The sequence below is a fragment of the Protopterus annectens genome, chromosome 8.part0 (genome assembly GCF_019279795.1).
Source record: "Protopterus annectens isolate FY-2018-M chromosome 8.part0, PAN1.0, whole genome shotgun sequence".
NCBI classification, from domain to species: domain Eukaryota; kingdom Metazoa; phylum Chordata; order Ceratodontiformes; family Protopteridae; genus Protopterus; species Protopterus annectens.
The window spans coordinates 1768380458-1768394891 of NC_056741.1; the positions used below are offsets into that span (position 1 = coordinate 1768380458).

General features: G+C 40.9%; 1 protein-coding gene across 1 annotated transcript in view; it reads right to left on the reverse strand.

Annotated features, from left to right (window-relative positions):
* Nucleotides 1-14434, reverse strand: part of LOC122808561 (cytochrome P450 2D17-like) — a 418436-nt gene that overhangs the window by 300804 nt on the left and 103198 nt on the right. The gene's annotated exons all lie outside the window — the stretch shown is intronic.

Consider the following 14434-nt stretch of genomic DNA (forward strand, 5'->3'; position numbering starts at 1 on the left):
ATGCAGTCACCACCATTTGATGAGCAAGAGGCACAGCAGACACCACCTACCTTGACCTGGCAAAGGCCGACACCACGACCCCCACTCAGGCATCATGAAAAACTCACCAGTTTAAATGTGAACAGGCAAGCACAGGAGGATTTCAAAAATCTAAATCCATCAGATCCACAAGAGCACGAGAAGCCTAGTATAAACCTATGAACCTATGAACCTATGAATACTGTTATGCACTCACTCTATTATTTACTTCGCAAAAGTACTCCTAATCGTGATGTCATCAGGCCATATCTCCATTCCTTAAAAACATAGCCATCTGAATAATTTACTGTTCAGCTACTTGCAAAGTGCATTTCCTATAACATAAAGACTATAAAGCATCAGCTTTACCTAATACTAAGTCCTCATGTATATATATAATTTAAGAAATCTTTTCACACACATGAGCAGTTCCATTATATATTCGGCATATATGGTATTATATAAAATCAATACAACTCTTCATAATATGCCCATATAAGTATATTATTGTACATCCATCAATTTGCTACTAAAATTGGCATCAATCTACATCTTCAAACTAATTTTTATCTAGCAGATACTTATATAAACAGTAGCAAAGAATGACAGATCATAGACAATAAATACATTTCTAAGAGCTAAACTGCACTTCATATGGAAATATTTATAGCTAACCAAAACATCATTTATCATTTGAGCTACATAAACTAAGCTGTAAGACATGTTCTAAATAAATATATGCATGCGGTGCAGTGGTGCAGCGTTTAATGTTGTTGCCTCACAGCAAGAGGTTCTCCGGTTCGATTCTCAGCTGGGGTGCCTTCTGTGTGGAGTTTGCATGTTCTCCCTGCATTCGCGTGGGTTTCCTCCGGGTACTCCGTTTTCCTCCCACATTCTAAAGACATGCTTCTGGTGTGTTTCTCCACAAGCCTCCGCTGAAAACAGGATCTGTGGAACCTAGTCGGATTTTCCCGGTCAACAAATGTTAAATAAATAAATAAAATTAAATAAAATATATGGTATCATAATCGATACCATGGCATATCTGTTGTTATATATAGACCATAGAGTGCATGCCATAGTATATAGCCAGATATTGTTAAAAATGTTTATATATATATATATATATATATATATATATATATATATATATATATATATATATAGATAGATATATGGGCACTTATAGCCCAAGCTATATGAAGTAGCCTTAACATACATAACCAACCATTAATTCCTGTTGTGTGCATATTCATATAAAACTGACCATATAGTTGCATAAAAAGATTCACTTATATGCATAATTCTACACATATTACTAAATATTCCTTGGTCCAGCTAAAATGTAGGACCAATTTCATGTTAGTATATTGTAGTTTAAAAAGTAGATGTATAATATTCTTCCTATACTACCTAATGTATATATGTACATCAATATTTGCGAGGTAACCCCCTCGCTTCCAATACACTCCTCATAGATATCTTACCATTAAGGCCCAGTCCCTTTTCAGCTTAAAGTTTTAAAATCCATCTAAGTTCATTCTTTTCTGTAAGATTTATAATATTACCCATCCTATTTCCAGGTCTAACCTGTTCTAGGCCTATAAATTTGAAATTGTGGTTTACAATACTCATTTCATTATATTTGGACAATCCACTAATGCAGTCCCTATTCTTTATACTATTGATATGTTCCCTCATATGCTCCTTGGGTGTTCTATTAGTTTTGCCCACATAGAATCTTAAGCAGCCATCACATTGTGCCAAGTATATTATATTCTTACTATTACAATCCATCAGGTTATACACGTTATATACTACTTGTGTTTCAGGATGTACAAACTGATTAGTTTGTTTAATAAATTGGCACATATTACTAATAACCTGTAGAAAGGCACCAGAAACCAGCTGATCCACTCAGCCGAAGTTTAATCCAAAATGTACACGAACACAGTGGTTTAAAAGCACAAAGCACACCAAGCACATAAGCTTTGTAAAACAGTTCCCCTTACATTTTCGTTTTACAGACTTCATCAGATAGGCATGTACTGTCCAAAAAGCCATGTTAAATACATTTTCAAATGGAAATTAACCAATAAAAAGCATTTATCAATTAAACAATTAACAATGAAGGTTCAATTTAAATTAATTAAAATACAGAATGCATGATATGAATGAAATAAAACCTGTAACATGAAATCAATCTTAAAACTTTTGTAATGTAAAATGCATCAAGTAGGGTGTATTGTGTGAATTGTCCACATAAAATACTCATGTTATAAAACAATAAATATTTTATAAAAAAAAAATTTATAAAAAACATTTTATAAAAAGCATAAAACAATGTAAAACATGGTAAAATAAGGTAGCATGAAATAACACCATCTAGTGGAAAAAGCAAGAATGATTACACAAATAAATAAATAAACTGACTATATAAAATATATAAATGTTTATATAAAAACTGTTCTATAATTTATTTAATGTAATAATATGTTTTTACAGTGAATTATTCAGATGGCTATGTTTTTAAGGAATGGAGGCATGGCGTGATGACGTCACGATTAGGAGTGCTTTTGCGAAGTAAATAGTAGAGTAAGTGCGTAACAACATTCACGCTAAAAAGGGGGGTTTATTGCAAAAGCAAACTGGATAAGTATGTATTTAGCTGCATTCTGGAATCTAGTGTGGATATATAGAAAAATAGGCTCGTCATTCATCTATGTTTAAGAAGGTACAGTAAACTGTTTATTTGAATGACTCAAAATAGAAATCACTTCATGACTGATTTTTGACAGCATACAAGGGTTATAAGCTGAACGATTATGTTATAACATGTTTGATGGTACTATATTTTTCATTTGAAAGGACCTAGCTACATCACAGGATAGACTTGGAGGGATATTTAAATGTGTACAATATGACTCGATCCAAGAATGTGTAAGTAATGATGTACAGGTTTGAGTAAGCTGAGCGAGTGCTTGACCATATAATCAGTTATACCAAGTAGGAAATGCTATGTCACAATGGTATAAATTTATTATTTTGTGACGATCTATACATAACAAAAGCAACTAGATAGCTAGTTGATCTATAGATGCACAATACAATTTATGCTGCTAAGGATGAAATATGTATATATTTTAAAGTGGAGCGTGCATACAGTGATGAATTTTTGAGTATTATAATGTGGAATTTATTTATGTATCAGCAACTAAATAATTTGTTGCTGTTTTAATCTGTTTATGATGTCAAGCAACTAGGGGGCATTTTGTGCTGAATTGATTTGCTACAACTAACACTTGAATTTAATTAGGGGGGTGTTATTTATAAATGGAAATATTTGGCAGTTTATGCACTTTTACTTGTAAATGGTCTGATGAAGCCACATTTTGTGGTGAAAGTGCTTACCTACTTGAAAATAAATGTGATTTTATTTTATTGAATGGTGATACAAGTCATGTTTCAGTTTACTGTTGCTATTTTCTGATAATATGTATTTATACTGCACCTCCTTTGGTTTTGCTGCCCACATTTTGGTGTCTAGCTGTGTGATAGGATAAGTGACCAGTTAAGGATGGGTTGCTGTCCACAGCTGTGACCCAGGTTTCTGTTAGTGCACAAATGTCAGCATCTTCCAGGGGTTAAGAATGCTTGCAATGAGTGCATTTACATGTTTAGACTCCAAGTGTTTTACAGCATGACCTATAATTTGCATTTGTTGAGAGTTTCATGTTAGTAGCATTGACCTCATGACTTTCCCTACAACTGCCACTATGGGGGAGACAAGGGCCTTTGCCAGTACCCTGAAGCCTAAGTGAGACAGATGCAGGCCATCTCTAGCAAAGCAGCATGGTCTGTCAATCATATTTTCCCAGGCAATGGATCCCACTGAGATGACACCAGAAAGTCAGCCACTTGTTAATGTCAATCACTTTCTGTTTGTGTTGAGGCATCATTCTTGGTGACAGTATAATGCTGATCAAACCCAGGGAAATACTTGCATGGGACACATATTCAGCATGCTCAATTATGTCTGTCTTCCTATAGTCCAGGGAGGTACATCTGAAGTCGTTCACACCAACATGGACTGGGACAGACTCATAACAGTACCTGTTATGGAGAGACTTCAGTGCATGTGTGATATGGCAGGTGATAGAACCTGACAAACAAATAACCTTCACTGTCTCCTTATGCAGCCTGGTGAGAGGCACATCTGTGTGTCTCACAATGGACTCTCCTATAAGTAATATGTTGGGTATATTGTTGGGCCTTAGTGGTTGCCTGACAGTGGTGTGTGGAATATGCATGGTATGTGGTGTGGATGTTTATGGGGTTCTCATATGTTATGGTGTCCTATGTTTAGATGTGTACTTTTTGAGGAACCACATGTGTGGGCATGTGTTGTGTAGTTGGCGGTGATGTATACTGACTGCATACACTGCAGGGAACCTATGTTACTGCACAATTTGTTCTGGTGTGCACATTCTCCACTTGTCTGGCCAGTGGTTCCCCTTCTCCTTATATGTGTCTCTCTGTCCTTCTGTACTGCAGTTACAGGCTTTGTTCACAGTTGCTGCTGTTATGTGTTTGTATTTCTGGTGTGAGTGAGGTAGAAGTCATAGGGTCTATATCAAGACCTTGAAACGGCATAAAGCTGAACACCATTCAAATCCCAGTTAACTGAACAGCTAGATCACCAAGTTTTTTTTCCTAGGTGAAAAAAGTGGTTGGCTGTTGCTGTGGATTTGCCCTTTTCCCTACTGTAGTGCAATCTCAGAGTTAGTATATTTAGTTAGGGGGGGGATGGCACAAAAAAAATTAAATAAATAAATAAAATATATACATATTTTATTCAGCTGCTCTTACTTTAACTGTCTTAGCTGCTGTTCTGCCTGCTGTTATCTGTTCAGTTGCTCTTACTCTGCACTTATTACTGCTTCTTAGTAGCTTTCTAATTTACTGCTTTCTGCACTTGCTTTTTAGTCATTTGTTAATTTAATTGCATTTTAAACTGCATTTGCTGTAATATTGCTATGCACACAAGTGTGCTAGCCTGCACTGCAATTTGAATTGTATTTACTGCTGTTTTAGCTGATTTTCTGTAAAACAAACAAAAAAATTCTAAGCTTGTTTCCTGCCTTTCCTGTCACTAGTCTAGTCCAGATACAGACTTGCTGTATCCAGGATTGTTGGTAAGCTTCTGAGCCCCCCAAGCCTTTCTGTGTTGGAGGGAAGGCTTCTAGGTTATCAGTGGCAGTGGTAAGCTCTAGGTAGCCTATCTACCAAGGGAAGAGTGGGTTTTGGCCCAGAAATTGTAGTTCATTGGCTGTTGGGCAGTTTTTCCATCTCTTTCTACTTTCTGGTTTAAAAGCCCATGTTGGTGTTTGGTCCCCACCTTTCCTGTAACTAGTGTAGTCCAGGTACAGATTTGCTTTATCCAGGACTGTTGGTAAGCTTCTCAGCCCCCCAAGCCCTTCTGTGTTGGAGAGAAGCCTTCTAATTTATCAGTGGGAGTGGTAAGCACTAGGTAAACTATCTACCACAGGAGGAGTGGTTTCTGGACCAGAAATCATAGCTTATTGGCTATTTAGGAAGCTTTTCCATCTCTTTCACCCTTCTGATTTAAAAGTCTGTGTTTGCACTTGTTTCTTGCCTTTCCTGTTACTAGTCTAGTCCAGGTACAGATTTGCTGTATCCAGGACTCTTTGTAAGCTACTGATCCTCCAAGCCTTTCCGTGTTGGAGGAAAGCCTTCTAGCTTATCAGTGGGAGTGGTAAGCATTAGGTAGCCCATCTGCCACAATATGAGTGGTTCCTGGCCCAAAAATTGTAGCTATTGGCTGTTTGGGCAGTTTTTTTTTTCATCTCTTTCAACTTTCTGGTATAAAAGCTGCACTTGTGCTTGTTTCCCACCTTTCCTGTAACTAGCCTAGTCCAGATACAGAGTTGCTGTATCCAGGACTGTTGGTAAGCTTCTGAGCCCAGCAAGCCTTTCTGTGTTGGAGGAAATCCTTCTAGCTTATCAGTGGAAGTGGTAAGCACTAGGTAGCCTGTTTACCACAAGAGGAGTGGTTCTTGGCCCAGAAATTGTACTTTACTGACCGTTTCGACAGTTTGTCCATCTCTTTCAACTTTCTGGTTTAAAAGACCACATCTGTGCTTGTTTCCCATCTTTCCTGTAACTAACCTACTAGGAAGCACTAGAAAGCCTTAAACTGATACAAGCCTTCTAGCTTAGAAGAGAGACTTCGGAGTGATTATCAGTTTTCTGTAATTTCCTGCTGTACTTAACTGTTTCCACCTAAATGCCAATTTTCCAGTGTTCTTTGTGATTTAAAAGCTTGTTTTTTTCACATATTGTACTTATTTGACTGCTTGCACTTTTAAAAAAGTTGTTTTTCGTTTAAATAATTTGTTTAACTGTTGTACGCTACAGCCTCTTCTGATCACTTGCAGTCATTAAAGCTGTTTTAAGTGTATTTTTTACTGTTTTTGCTTTGTCTTTAAAAAATCCTTGTTTCCCACCTTTCTAAGCTAGTATAGTCCAGTTTTCAGGCTAGTGCTGAATTCAGGGCTGTGTTTCTGAGTTGCCCATATCTTACCTGGATAAAAGGAAGTTTCTCTGTTCACCTGTGAGAGAGGGAAGCTTTGAGCAGCCTATCTGTCCCTGGAGGAGTGGTTCCAGCCCAGACGTTAGTAGTTTATTGGCCATTTTGGGCTAATTTCTATCTCTTTCATTTCCCTGCTATAAAAACTGTGTTTGCACAGTTTTGTGTGCTGGGCAGTGCCAGTTAGCTAGGGTTAAATTATTCCCAGCTCCACTAAGTCTCCTCTTCATTTTTTTTTCCTTGAAAGTAGTCTAACTCTCAACCTAAGCACTCAAAAATAATCCTACAGCCCAGCACTTGCTCAGACCTAATAGCAAGCACTAATATACCCTGACACTTGATTGTCCAGCAGGGCAAGGCTCTTTATCCACCCCCTCACCAACCAAGCAACTAAGCAGCTCACCGTACTATTCAGGCATGACCAAAGGGCAATTTCAGGTGTACTCCCTAGTCCAGCTGGTGAATCTGGGTATCCTGAGGCAATGTTACAACTGCCTCATGTACACAGACAACCCTCTCCTCCTACCACAAAACACTAACATATGCAAGAGATGCAATTATACAGCCAAACTGGAGGCTAAGCTGTCTCCACCCAAGATTGGAAAAGGCAGTCAAGAGGAGAAGGTTAACACTTGCACCACACCTCCAGCCACACATAGACCTACTAAACAAGTACTGGCAAAAAATACACATAAATACACAAAATCATACTTGGAGGCTCTAAATAAAAACCTGCAAAAGCATCAGAGACCTCCAAAGCAGACATCCAAACAACCTACACCTCCCATCACAAACCAGACAACACATAAAACACAAAATCAGTGTGCCGCACAATCACAGCCCTTAAGGCGAAATAACACACCTAACACACTAGCAATTGATGACTCTATTGTCAGGCACACTGACGTCCCACTCACTAGGCTGGACATGCAGAATTTTACTGTTAGCTGCCTGTCGGGAGCCAGAATCTGCCACATAACACAAGCGCTCAGGTCACTCCAGAACAAGTACAAATATGATTCTGTCATTGTTCATGTTGGTGTGAATGACCTGAGATGTATTTCCCTGGACTACATGAAAAGAGACATGGAAGAGCTCTCTGATCATGTAGCCCATGCTGGTATGACCCTGACCCTGAGTAGCATCCTGCCCTCACCAAGAATTATACCTCAGAATAAAGAAAAAAATGATCAATTTCAACAATTGGCTATACTTCTGGTGTCATTCAAAGGGGATCCAGTGTCTATCAGCCTGAGAGGACATGCTCGACAAGCTGCATTGCTTCACAAGAGATGGTTTGCAACTGTCACCCCTAGACTTTCGAATACTGGCCAAGACTCTTGTTGCCCCCATAGTGCCTTTTTTAGGCAAGGTCAAAAGTCAAACCCACCTCCGTAAACAGCACAATTAACAAAAAACTGAGGGTTATGCTACTCAATGCCAGGAGTTTAAATCTCAAAATGCATGCGCTCGAAGCACTCCTCAGTATGGAGAACGTAGACATCTGTGCAGTAACTGAAACCTGGTTCAAGGCTCCAGAGAGCACCCCAGCACTACTGGGCTACAACTCGTACCACATGTTTCGGCCACAGAACACGGACCAAAACACAAAAGGAAGGGGCTGTATCCATATTCATTAAGTATACCTAAACCTCCAGGTTAGTGGTGCAGCATGATACCTCTGAGATCATCCATGTGCAACTAACATCGGGCAAATCTGCAATGCAAATTGTGCCCTGCTACAGATCACCCTCCATGACCCAGGACCACCACTCCACCTTTCTGGAGACACTGGAAAACATTAAGGTCCTACTAAACACCCTGATATTGGGCGATTTCAATTACCCTACCATTAACTGGAAAAACTACTCAAGTACAAACTCCTAGGCAGAGAGCTTCCTGGAATTCATCGACGCAAACATCCTGGATCAGCTGGTAAACTCCCCTAGCAGAGATGAAAACATATTGGACCTGGTCATCACAAACATGGACAACAGGTGTTCCACACCACAGGTCAACCCGTCACTGGTTAGATCAGATCATCAACTAATCACTCTGGATATCCACATCCAACCACCACCCCTAACTAAGGAAACCACAGTAAAAAATTTTCTAAAGCAAACTTTGCCTTACTTAAGACAGAGTCTGTAAGTTTCACAGCCCCCCACGCTAAAGGATAATGCTGCCCAAGATGCAGAAACCTTTACAAATGCACTCTATGAGCACCTACAAGGATGCATGGATCATGCCATCCCTAGCAAAACCAAGACTCACTCCTCTAAAAACCAGTCCTGTGGACCCCTGCCATAAACAGGCTATACAATAGAAGGAGGAAACTAATTCAGAAAAAAAGCAAATCCCAAGAAGGAAACACATCCCTGATCAGTATCAGTAAGAAACTAAGGCCCTCATAAAATCATCCAAGGTTAACTTCGAAAGAAAAATAGCCAAGGATTCAAAAGATAACCACAAAGCCTTGTTTAGCTATGCTAAGAATCTAAGTGGCAACTCGCAGATATGCACTGAACTAGTGCAAAATAGCACAAAATATACTAAACCTACTGATATTGCCAACATCCTGGCAGATAGATTCAGTGCAAACTTCACCCCCCTCTCACCCCCAAAAGGGCCCACAACAATACCGGAAAAGTGTAGTTTCCCAGAAATCACAGACGCACAGGTGAAAATAGCACTTTCAAAAGCAAAAAAACACAGCATCAATGGGGCCAGATAGTGTCCCAGGCTGATTCTTGCATGAACTACAGAACAAACTAACCTCCCACCTAAACACGCTGTTCAACCTCAGCAGTCATTCCACTCCACAAAGGAGGGGCCACAACTGACCCTGGTAACTATCGCCCCATAAGCCTGACTAGCCTCTTCTGCAAGGCTATGGACTGCTATCTTTATGGAACTCATTAACAAAGACATTGGGAACCTTCAAACACTTGACCTGACCCAGTTTGGCTTTGTTAAGGGCAGATCATGCCTACTAAACCTGGTTGAATTCTTTGAGACAGTCACCAAGGCCATAGATGAGAGAAAGGTGGTTCATTCAGCCTACCTTGACCTCACCAAGGCTTTCAATGCCATTCCTCACTCAGGTATTACAGAAAAACTCACCAGCCTGAACATAAACCCTATGTCATGACATGGGTTGCCAACTGGCTTACAAACAGCACTCACACGGTAAGAATAGCAGGCTCCAGGTCCAACTCTAAACCAGTCACAAGTGGTGTCCCACACGGCTCAGTCCTGGGACCCCTACTGTTCAGTATATACTTCTCAGAAATACAGGCAAAAACAGGAAGACTATGGCTAACCAAGTTCATCTATGACTGCAAACTGGGAGCCATAATTGACTCTCCGGCTGACACGGACATCCTCCAAAAGGCCCTTACTGTGACGGACACCTGGTGTCAAAGTCATGGCCTCAAGCTAAATGCCAAAAAATGCATAGTCATCCCATTTGGGAAAAACAAAACACCCATTAATTACCACATAGGTGGCAGCCCCCTTAATACAGAAGAGGTAATAAGAGATCTGGGGACCCAGGTAGATAGTAATCTCTCCTTTGACAATCATATTGCCAAAGTAGTTAGGAAATCCTACTATGTGGCCCATCTAATTACTAAATGGTTTGCATCTAGATATAAAGAGGTTATAGTGCCCCTCTACTCGTCACTCATCACACCCATCATAGAGTACAATGCCCCATTTGGGATGTACCTCAAAAGACACTTCTAACAGCTGGAGAGACCACAAAAGTACCTCACCAAGAGGATTGCTGGCCTCAAACATATGTCCTATGCTGCCCAACTGAAAAAATTCTGGCTGTATTCAGTGGCATATCGCCTACTCAGATGTGATCTCTGCCTGACTTACAAAGCTATGTCCAACTCAGAATTGATGGGCACGCTCCACCTAAAGAAATCCAAGTCACTGCGAGCCATGCACTGTAGTGAGCTAAACCTCACCACAACAATAAATAGAACATGTTGGAGGGATAGATTCCTGTCACAGAGACTTCCCATGCTTTTGAACAAAATTCCAAACTACATTAGGCAGAGCCCCTCACTAACACTCTTCAAGAGAAACTTTGACGAGTGGATGGGTAACAGAAAATACACCCCTGGGATCACTTCATTGGCTCTGCCTGACAGAGGATCAGCTAATTAATCAATGGGGTGGCAAAAGCTGACACACTCTAGCTAGGCTTATAAATGCCCTTGGGCAGATAGCCTAATTCCTACCTATGAACCTATGAACAGCCCCTCACACTGGGAGGTGTGAGGGGGTGAAGCCCCTCACTTTGTAATGTTTCTGCTGGTGCGTTGTGTGTAATTGGCTACCGATTTCTTTACCTTGGAAAGAAATTGATGATCTGCCAATTTGGTTATTTGGGAGTTTGACACATATGTGTCAATGACACAGTGTCCGGCCTTATGCTATTTCGAGGTCCTGATATAGACCCAAAGTCATAACATCACATACAGGGCTATGGACATCACATCTCTGAGTGTACCTGTTCATGGGATCATGGGTAATTACTATGCTACTGGCTCTGGGGCCCTTACAAGCCTAGCCCAGAGTATATCCACAGAAAAGAAACCACAATCAGCAGCTGTCGGCCCTCTCAATGAGAGACACAGGTGGCATCCCTGGGATAGATTTTTGGCTCCCCATCCACTCATCAAGGTTCCACTGGAAGAGGGTCAGCAACATACTTTGTTTGATGTGTATGGGGAGTGTATTCCAGAGACGGGTCAGCCTCTGGGAGACAAACCTGTCTCTCCAGGAGGGTTTGTTAATGTCACATATTAGACTTAAAACTTTTGATGACGTACTAGGAGTTGGAACATACAGATATGGAACATCTTCTGAGATTGCCTTGTAGGTGAGACACAGGTCACCTCAGAGCAATCTGTGTGATACAGAGTAGAGTGATACTGATTTGAGCCTGTCCACATAGGACAGGTGTTGTAGGCCATGGATTCTGTTTGTGAGGGGGTTCTGTGGCCTTTACAGTTTGTGCAGGTATTTGGAGAGGTACATACCAAATGGGGTGTTGTATTCAATTGTTGGCCTAATGAGGGAGGAGTACAGAGAGGTAATAACCTCCCTGTTTCTGGATGCAATCCCTTTATTTATGAGATGACCCAAGAAAAAGACTTTTCTGACCACTGCCGCTACATGATGGTCAAACGTGAGATTGTTGTCAGCCTGTGTACCCAGGTCTCTCAGAACAGGTTGTGTGCTTAGAGGTCTGCTGCTAATGTGATAATCAGTAGGGGCTGTATTTTTGATGAATGGTATGCTAATACATTTTTTTTTGCATTTTACTTAAAGCCATGACTTTGGCACCAGTAATTTTTTACTGTGAGACCCTCTTGAACTATGTTAACATCATTTGGGAAGTCAATGACAGCACCCAAGTTACAGTTGTCCACAAACTTGGTCAGCCACAGGCCTTTTGCCTTTTCCTGGAACTCTTAGAAGTAGACAGCAAACAATAGGGTCCTAGGACAGATCCCAGGGAGACACCACTAGTGACAGGTCTGCTATCAGAGGAAGTGGCACCTATTTTGACCTTGTGGGTCCTATCAGTGAGCCAGTTGGGCACCCACATGATGACATAGGGATTTACACCAAGTTCTGTTAGCTTTTTGAGGATGCCCAAATGGGGGATTGTCTCAAAGGCTTTGGCCAAGTCAAGGTAAGCTGTGTTTACTGACTTTCCCTTATCCAGTGCCTTGGTGGCAGTCTCAAAGATGTCAACCAGGTTCAACAGGCAAGGACTGCCATTGATGACTCCGAACTGGGTGGGGTCAACTGCTTGGTGATTTCCTATGTCCTTGTTTATGATGTGCATAATAATATGTTCCATGGCTTTACAGATCAGACTTGTCAAGCTAATGGGTTGATAGTTCCCAGGGTCAGTAGTGGCACCACCTTTGTGCAAAGGGGTGACAATGGCAGTTCTCCACTCTGCTGAAATGAGGTCTGTACTTTGGATATGGTTGAATAGGGTGCTCAATGGGGATGCTACTTCTTACTGGAGATGTTGCAGACTACAGCCTGAGATACTATCAGGTCCCATGGCAGCTATGTTGTTTGGTTTAGATAGGGAATTTAACACTTGATCTATGGAGATGTGAGGTGCGTGGCAAGTATCAGAGACATGGAATGTGCCTTTGAGTGGGGACTGGTGGGTGATGTTTGCACTGAACCTCTCTGCGAACAGGTTGCCTAAGTCAACAGGATCAGTGTAAGTGGCACCATTAAGATGTAATGCAGAACAAACCTGGTGTTAGCCATGGAGGTTTCTGACATAACTTGAAAAGGCTTTGTGGTTAACCTTTGTTTCAGAGGCTACTTTTGATTCTTAATTGGCTTTGGATGATTTCACTAGTGATCTACTTTGCTTGTTGAGACCAAAGAGGGAGTTTTTCCAATTGGGGATTTGTTCCTTTTTACCCTTGGACAGCAGTTGCTTCATTTTTGTTGTAAAGCCTGTTGATAGATAGTGTACATAACATAGGTTTTTGTTTCTGTGAGAAGCAGATTTTAGTTCTGTTGGGTATGGCTGAGTCGGGTCTATATTAGAACATCGAAGTGTTAAAACATCAAATGTTCTAATATCAACCCCTATTCAGCAAATGCTTGAAATAGCAAAGCTGCAGAACACCGAATATTTTCCTAGGGAAAATATTTGGTGGGCTGTTTCTGCGGCTTTGCTATTTCCTCGACTGTGGTGTGAAGGTGATGGACCGGGTTAAGTTAAGTGTGCAAACGGACCGAGGTAAGGTGAGTGTGTAATAGTTAGGGACCTTAGGGATAGGGAGCGGGTAAGGTGAGCGTACGATAGTTAGGGACCTTAGGGTTAGGGAGCAGGTAATGTGAGTGTGCGTTAGTTAGGGACCTTATGGTTAGGGAGTGGGTAAGGTGAGTGTGCATTAGTTATGGACCTTAGGGTTAGGGAGTGCATAAGGTGAGTGTGCTTTAGTTAGGGACCTAGGGTTAGGGTTGGGTTAAGGTAAGTGGATAGCTAGTAGTGTATGTATAGTTTAGTGTAGGGTTCTGTGAAGTGTGAATTATGTATTTTGGTGTGCTTCTGCTGTGTGTGTGTATTCCCAGAATGCTAATTTTTTCCCTTGGAAAAAATTTGCTGTTCTAAGCATTCAAGTATATCACATTTCGAGATTCCAAGGTCGAGCTTATGGTGTTCGATATTTTGGAATTTTGATTATGTGATATAGACCCAGCTGAGTCCATGCAGTTGTAGAGGTACTTGTATACTGCACTGGCATACTGTTCAGCATATTTGTCTGCATCCTCAGAGGGGTGGTGGTGGTGTGTAGCTACTGATACTCTCCCTTAGAAGGTTGTGATCAGGTTTTGAGATGTAGAAGCCAGAAGAACAGAACCTGTTTAGCAGGTTGTCCATCACTGCACCCCTACATCTGCTCTGGTCCTCAGACAGTTTGTGTTTCAATGTTATTATAAGGCTACATGTCGGCCATAGCTGTCAAACCATCACAGACTGACATCTGGACAGGCCCATATATAACACTCAGACACAGGCCCGCATGAGCATAGGGTGTTAATATTGCTCTGCCAAACATTGACAGTTTGGAGAATGGTTTGGTATTAGCTTACTTTTTCTTATGGGTATGACATCTGCTTCTCCACTGTCTGCCATTGATGTTTTCACATCAACCATTCTTGTTTTTCAAGCAGTCTGGCAGGCAAATGCAATGTTATGACAAGCAGAACAGATATATGAGGCATACATGTGGTCTTTCT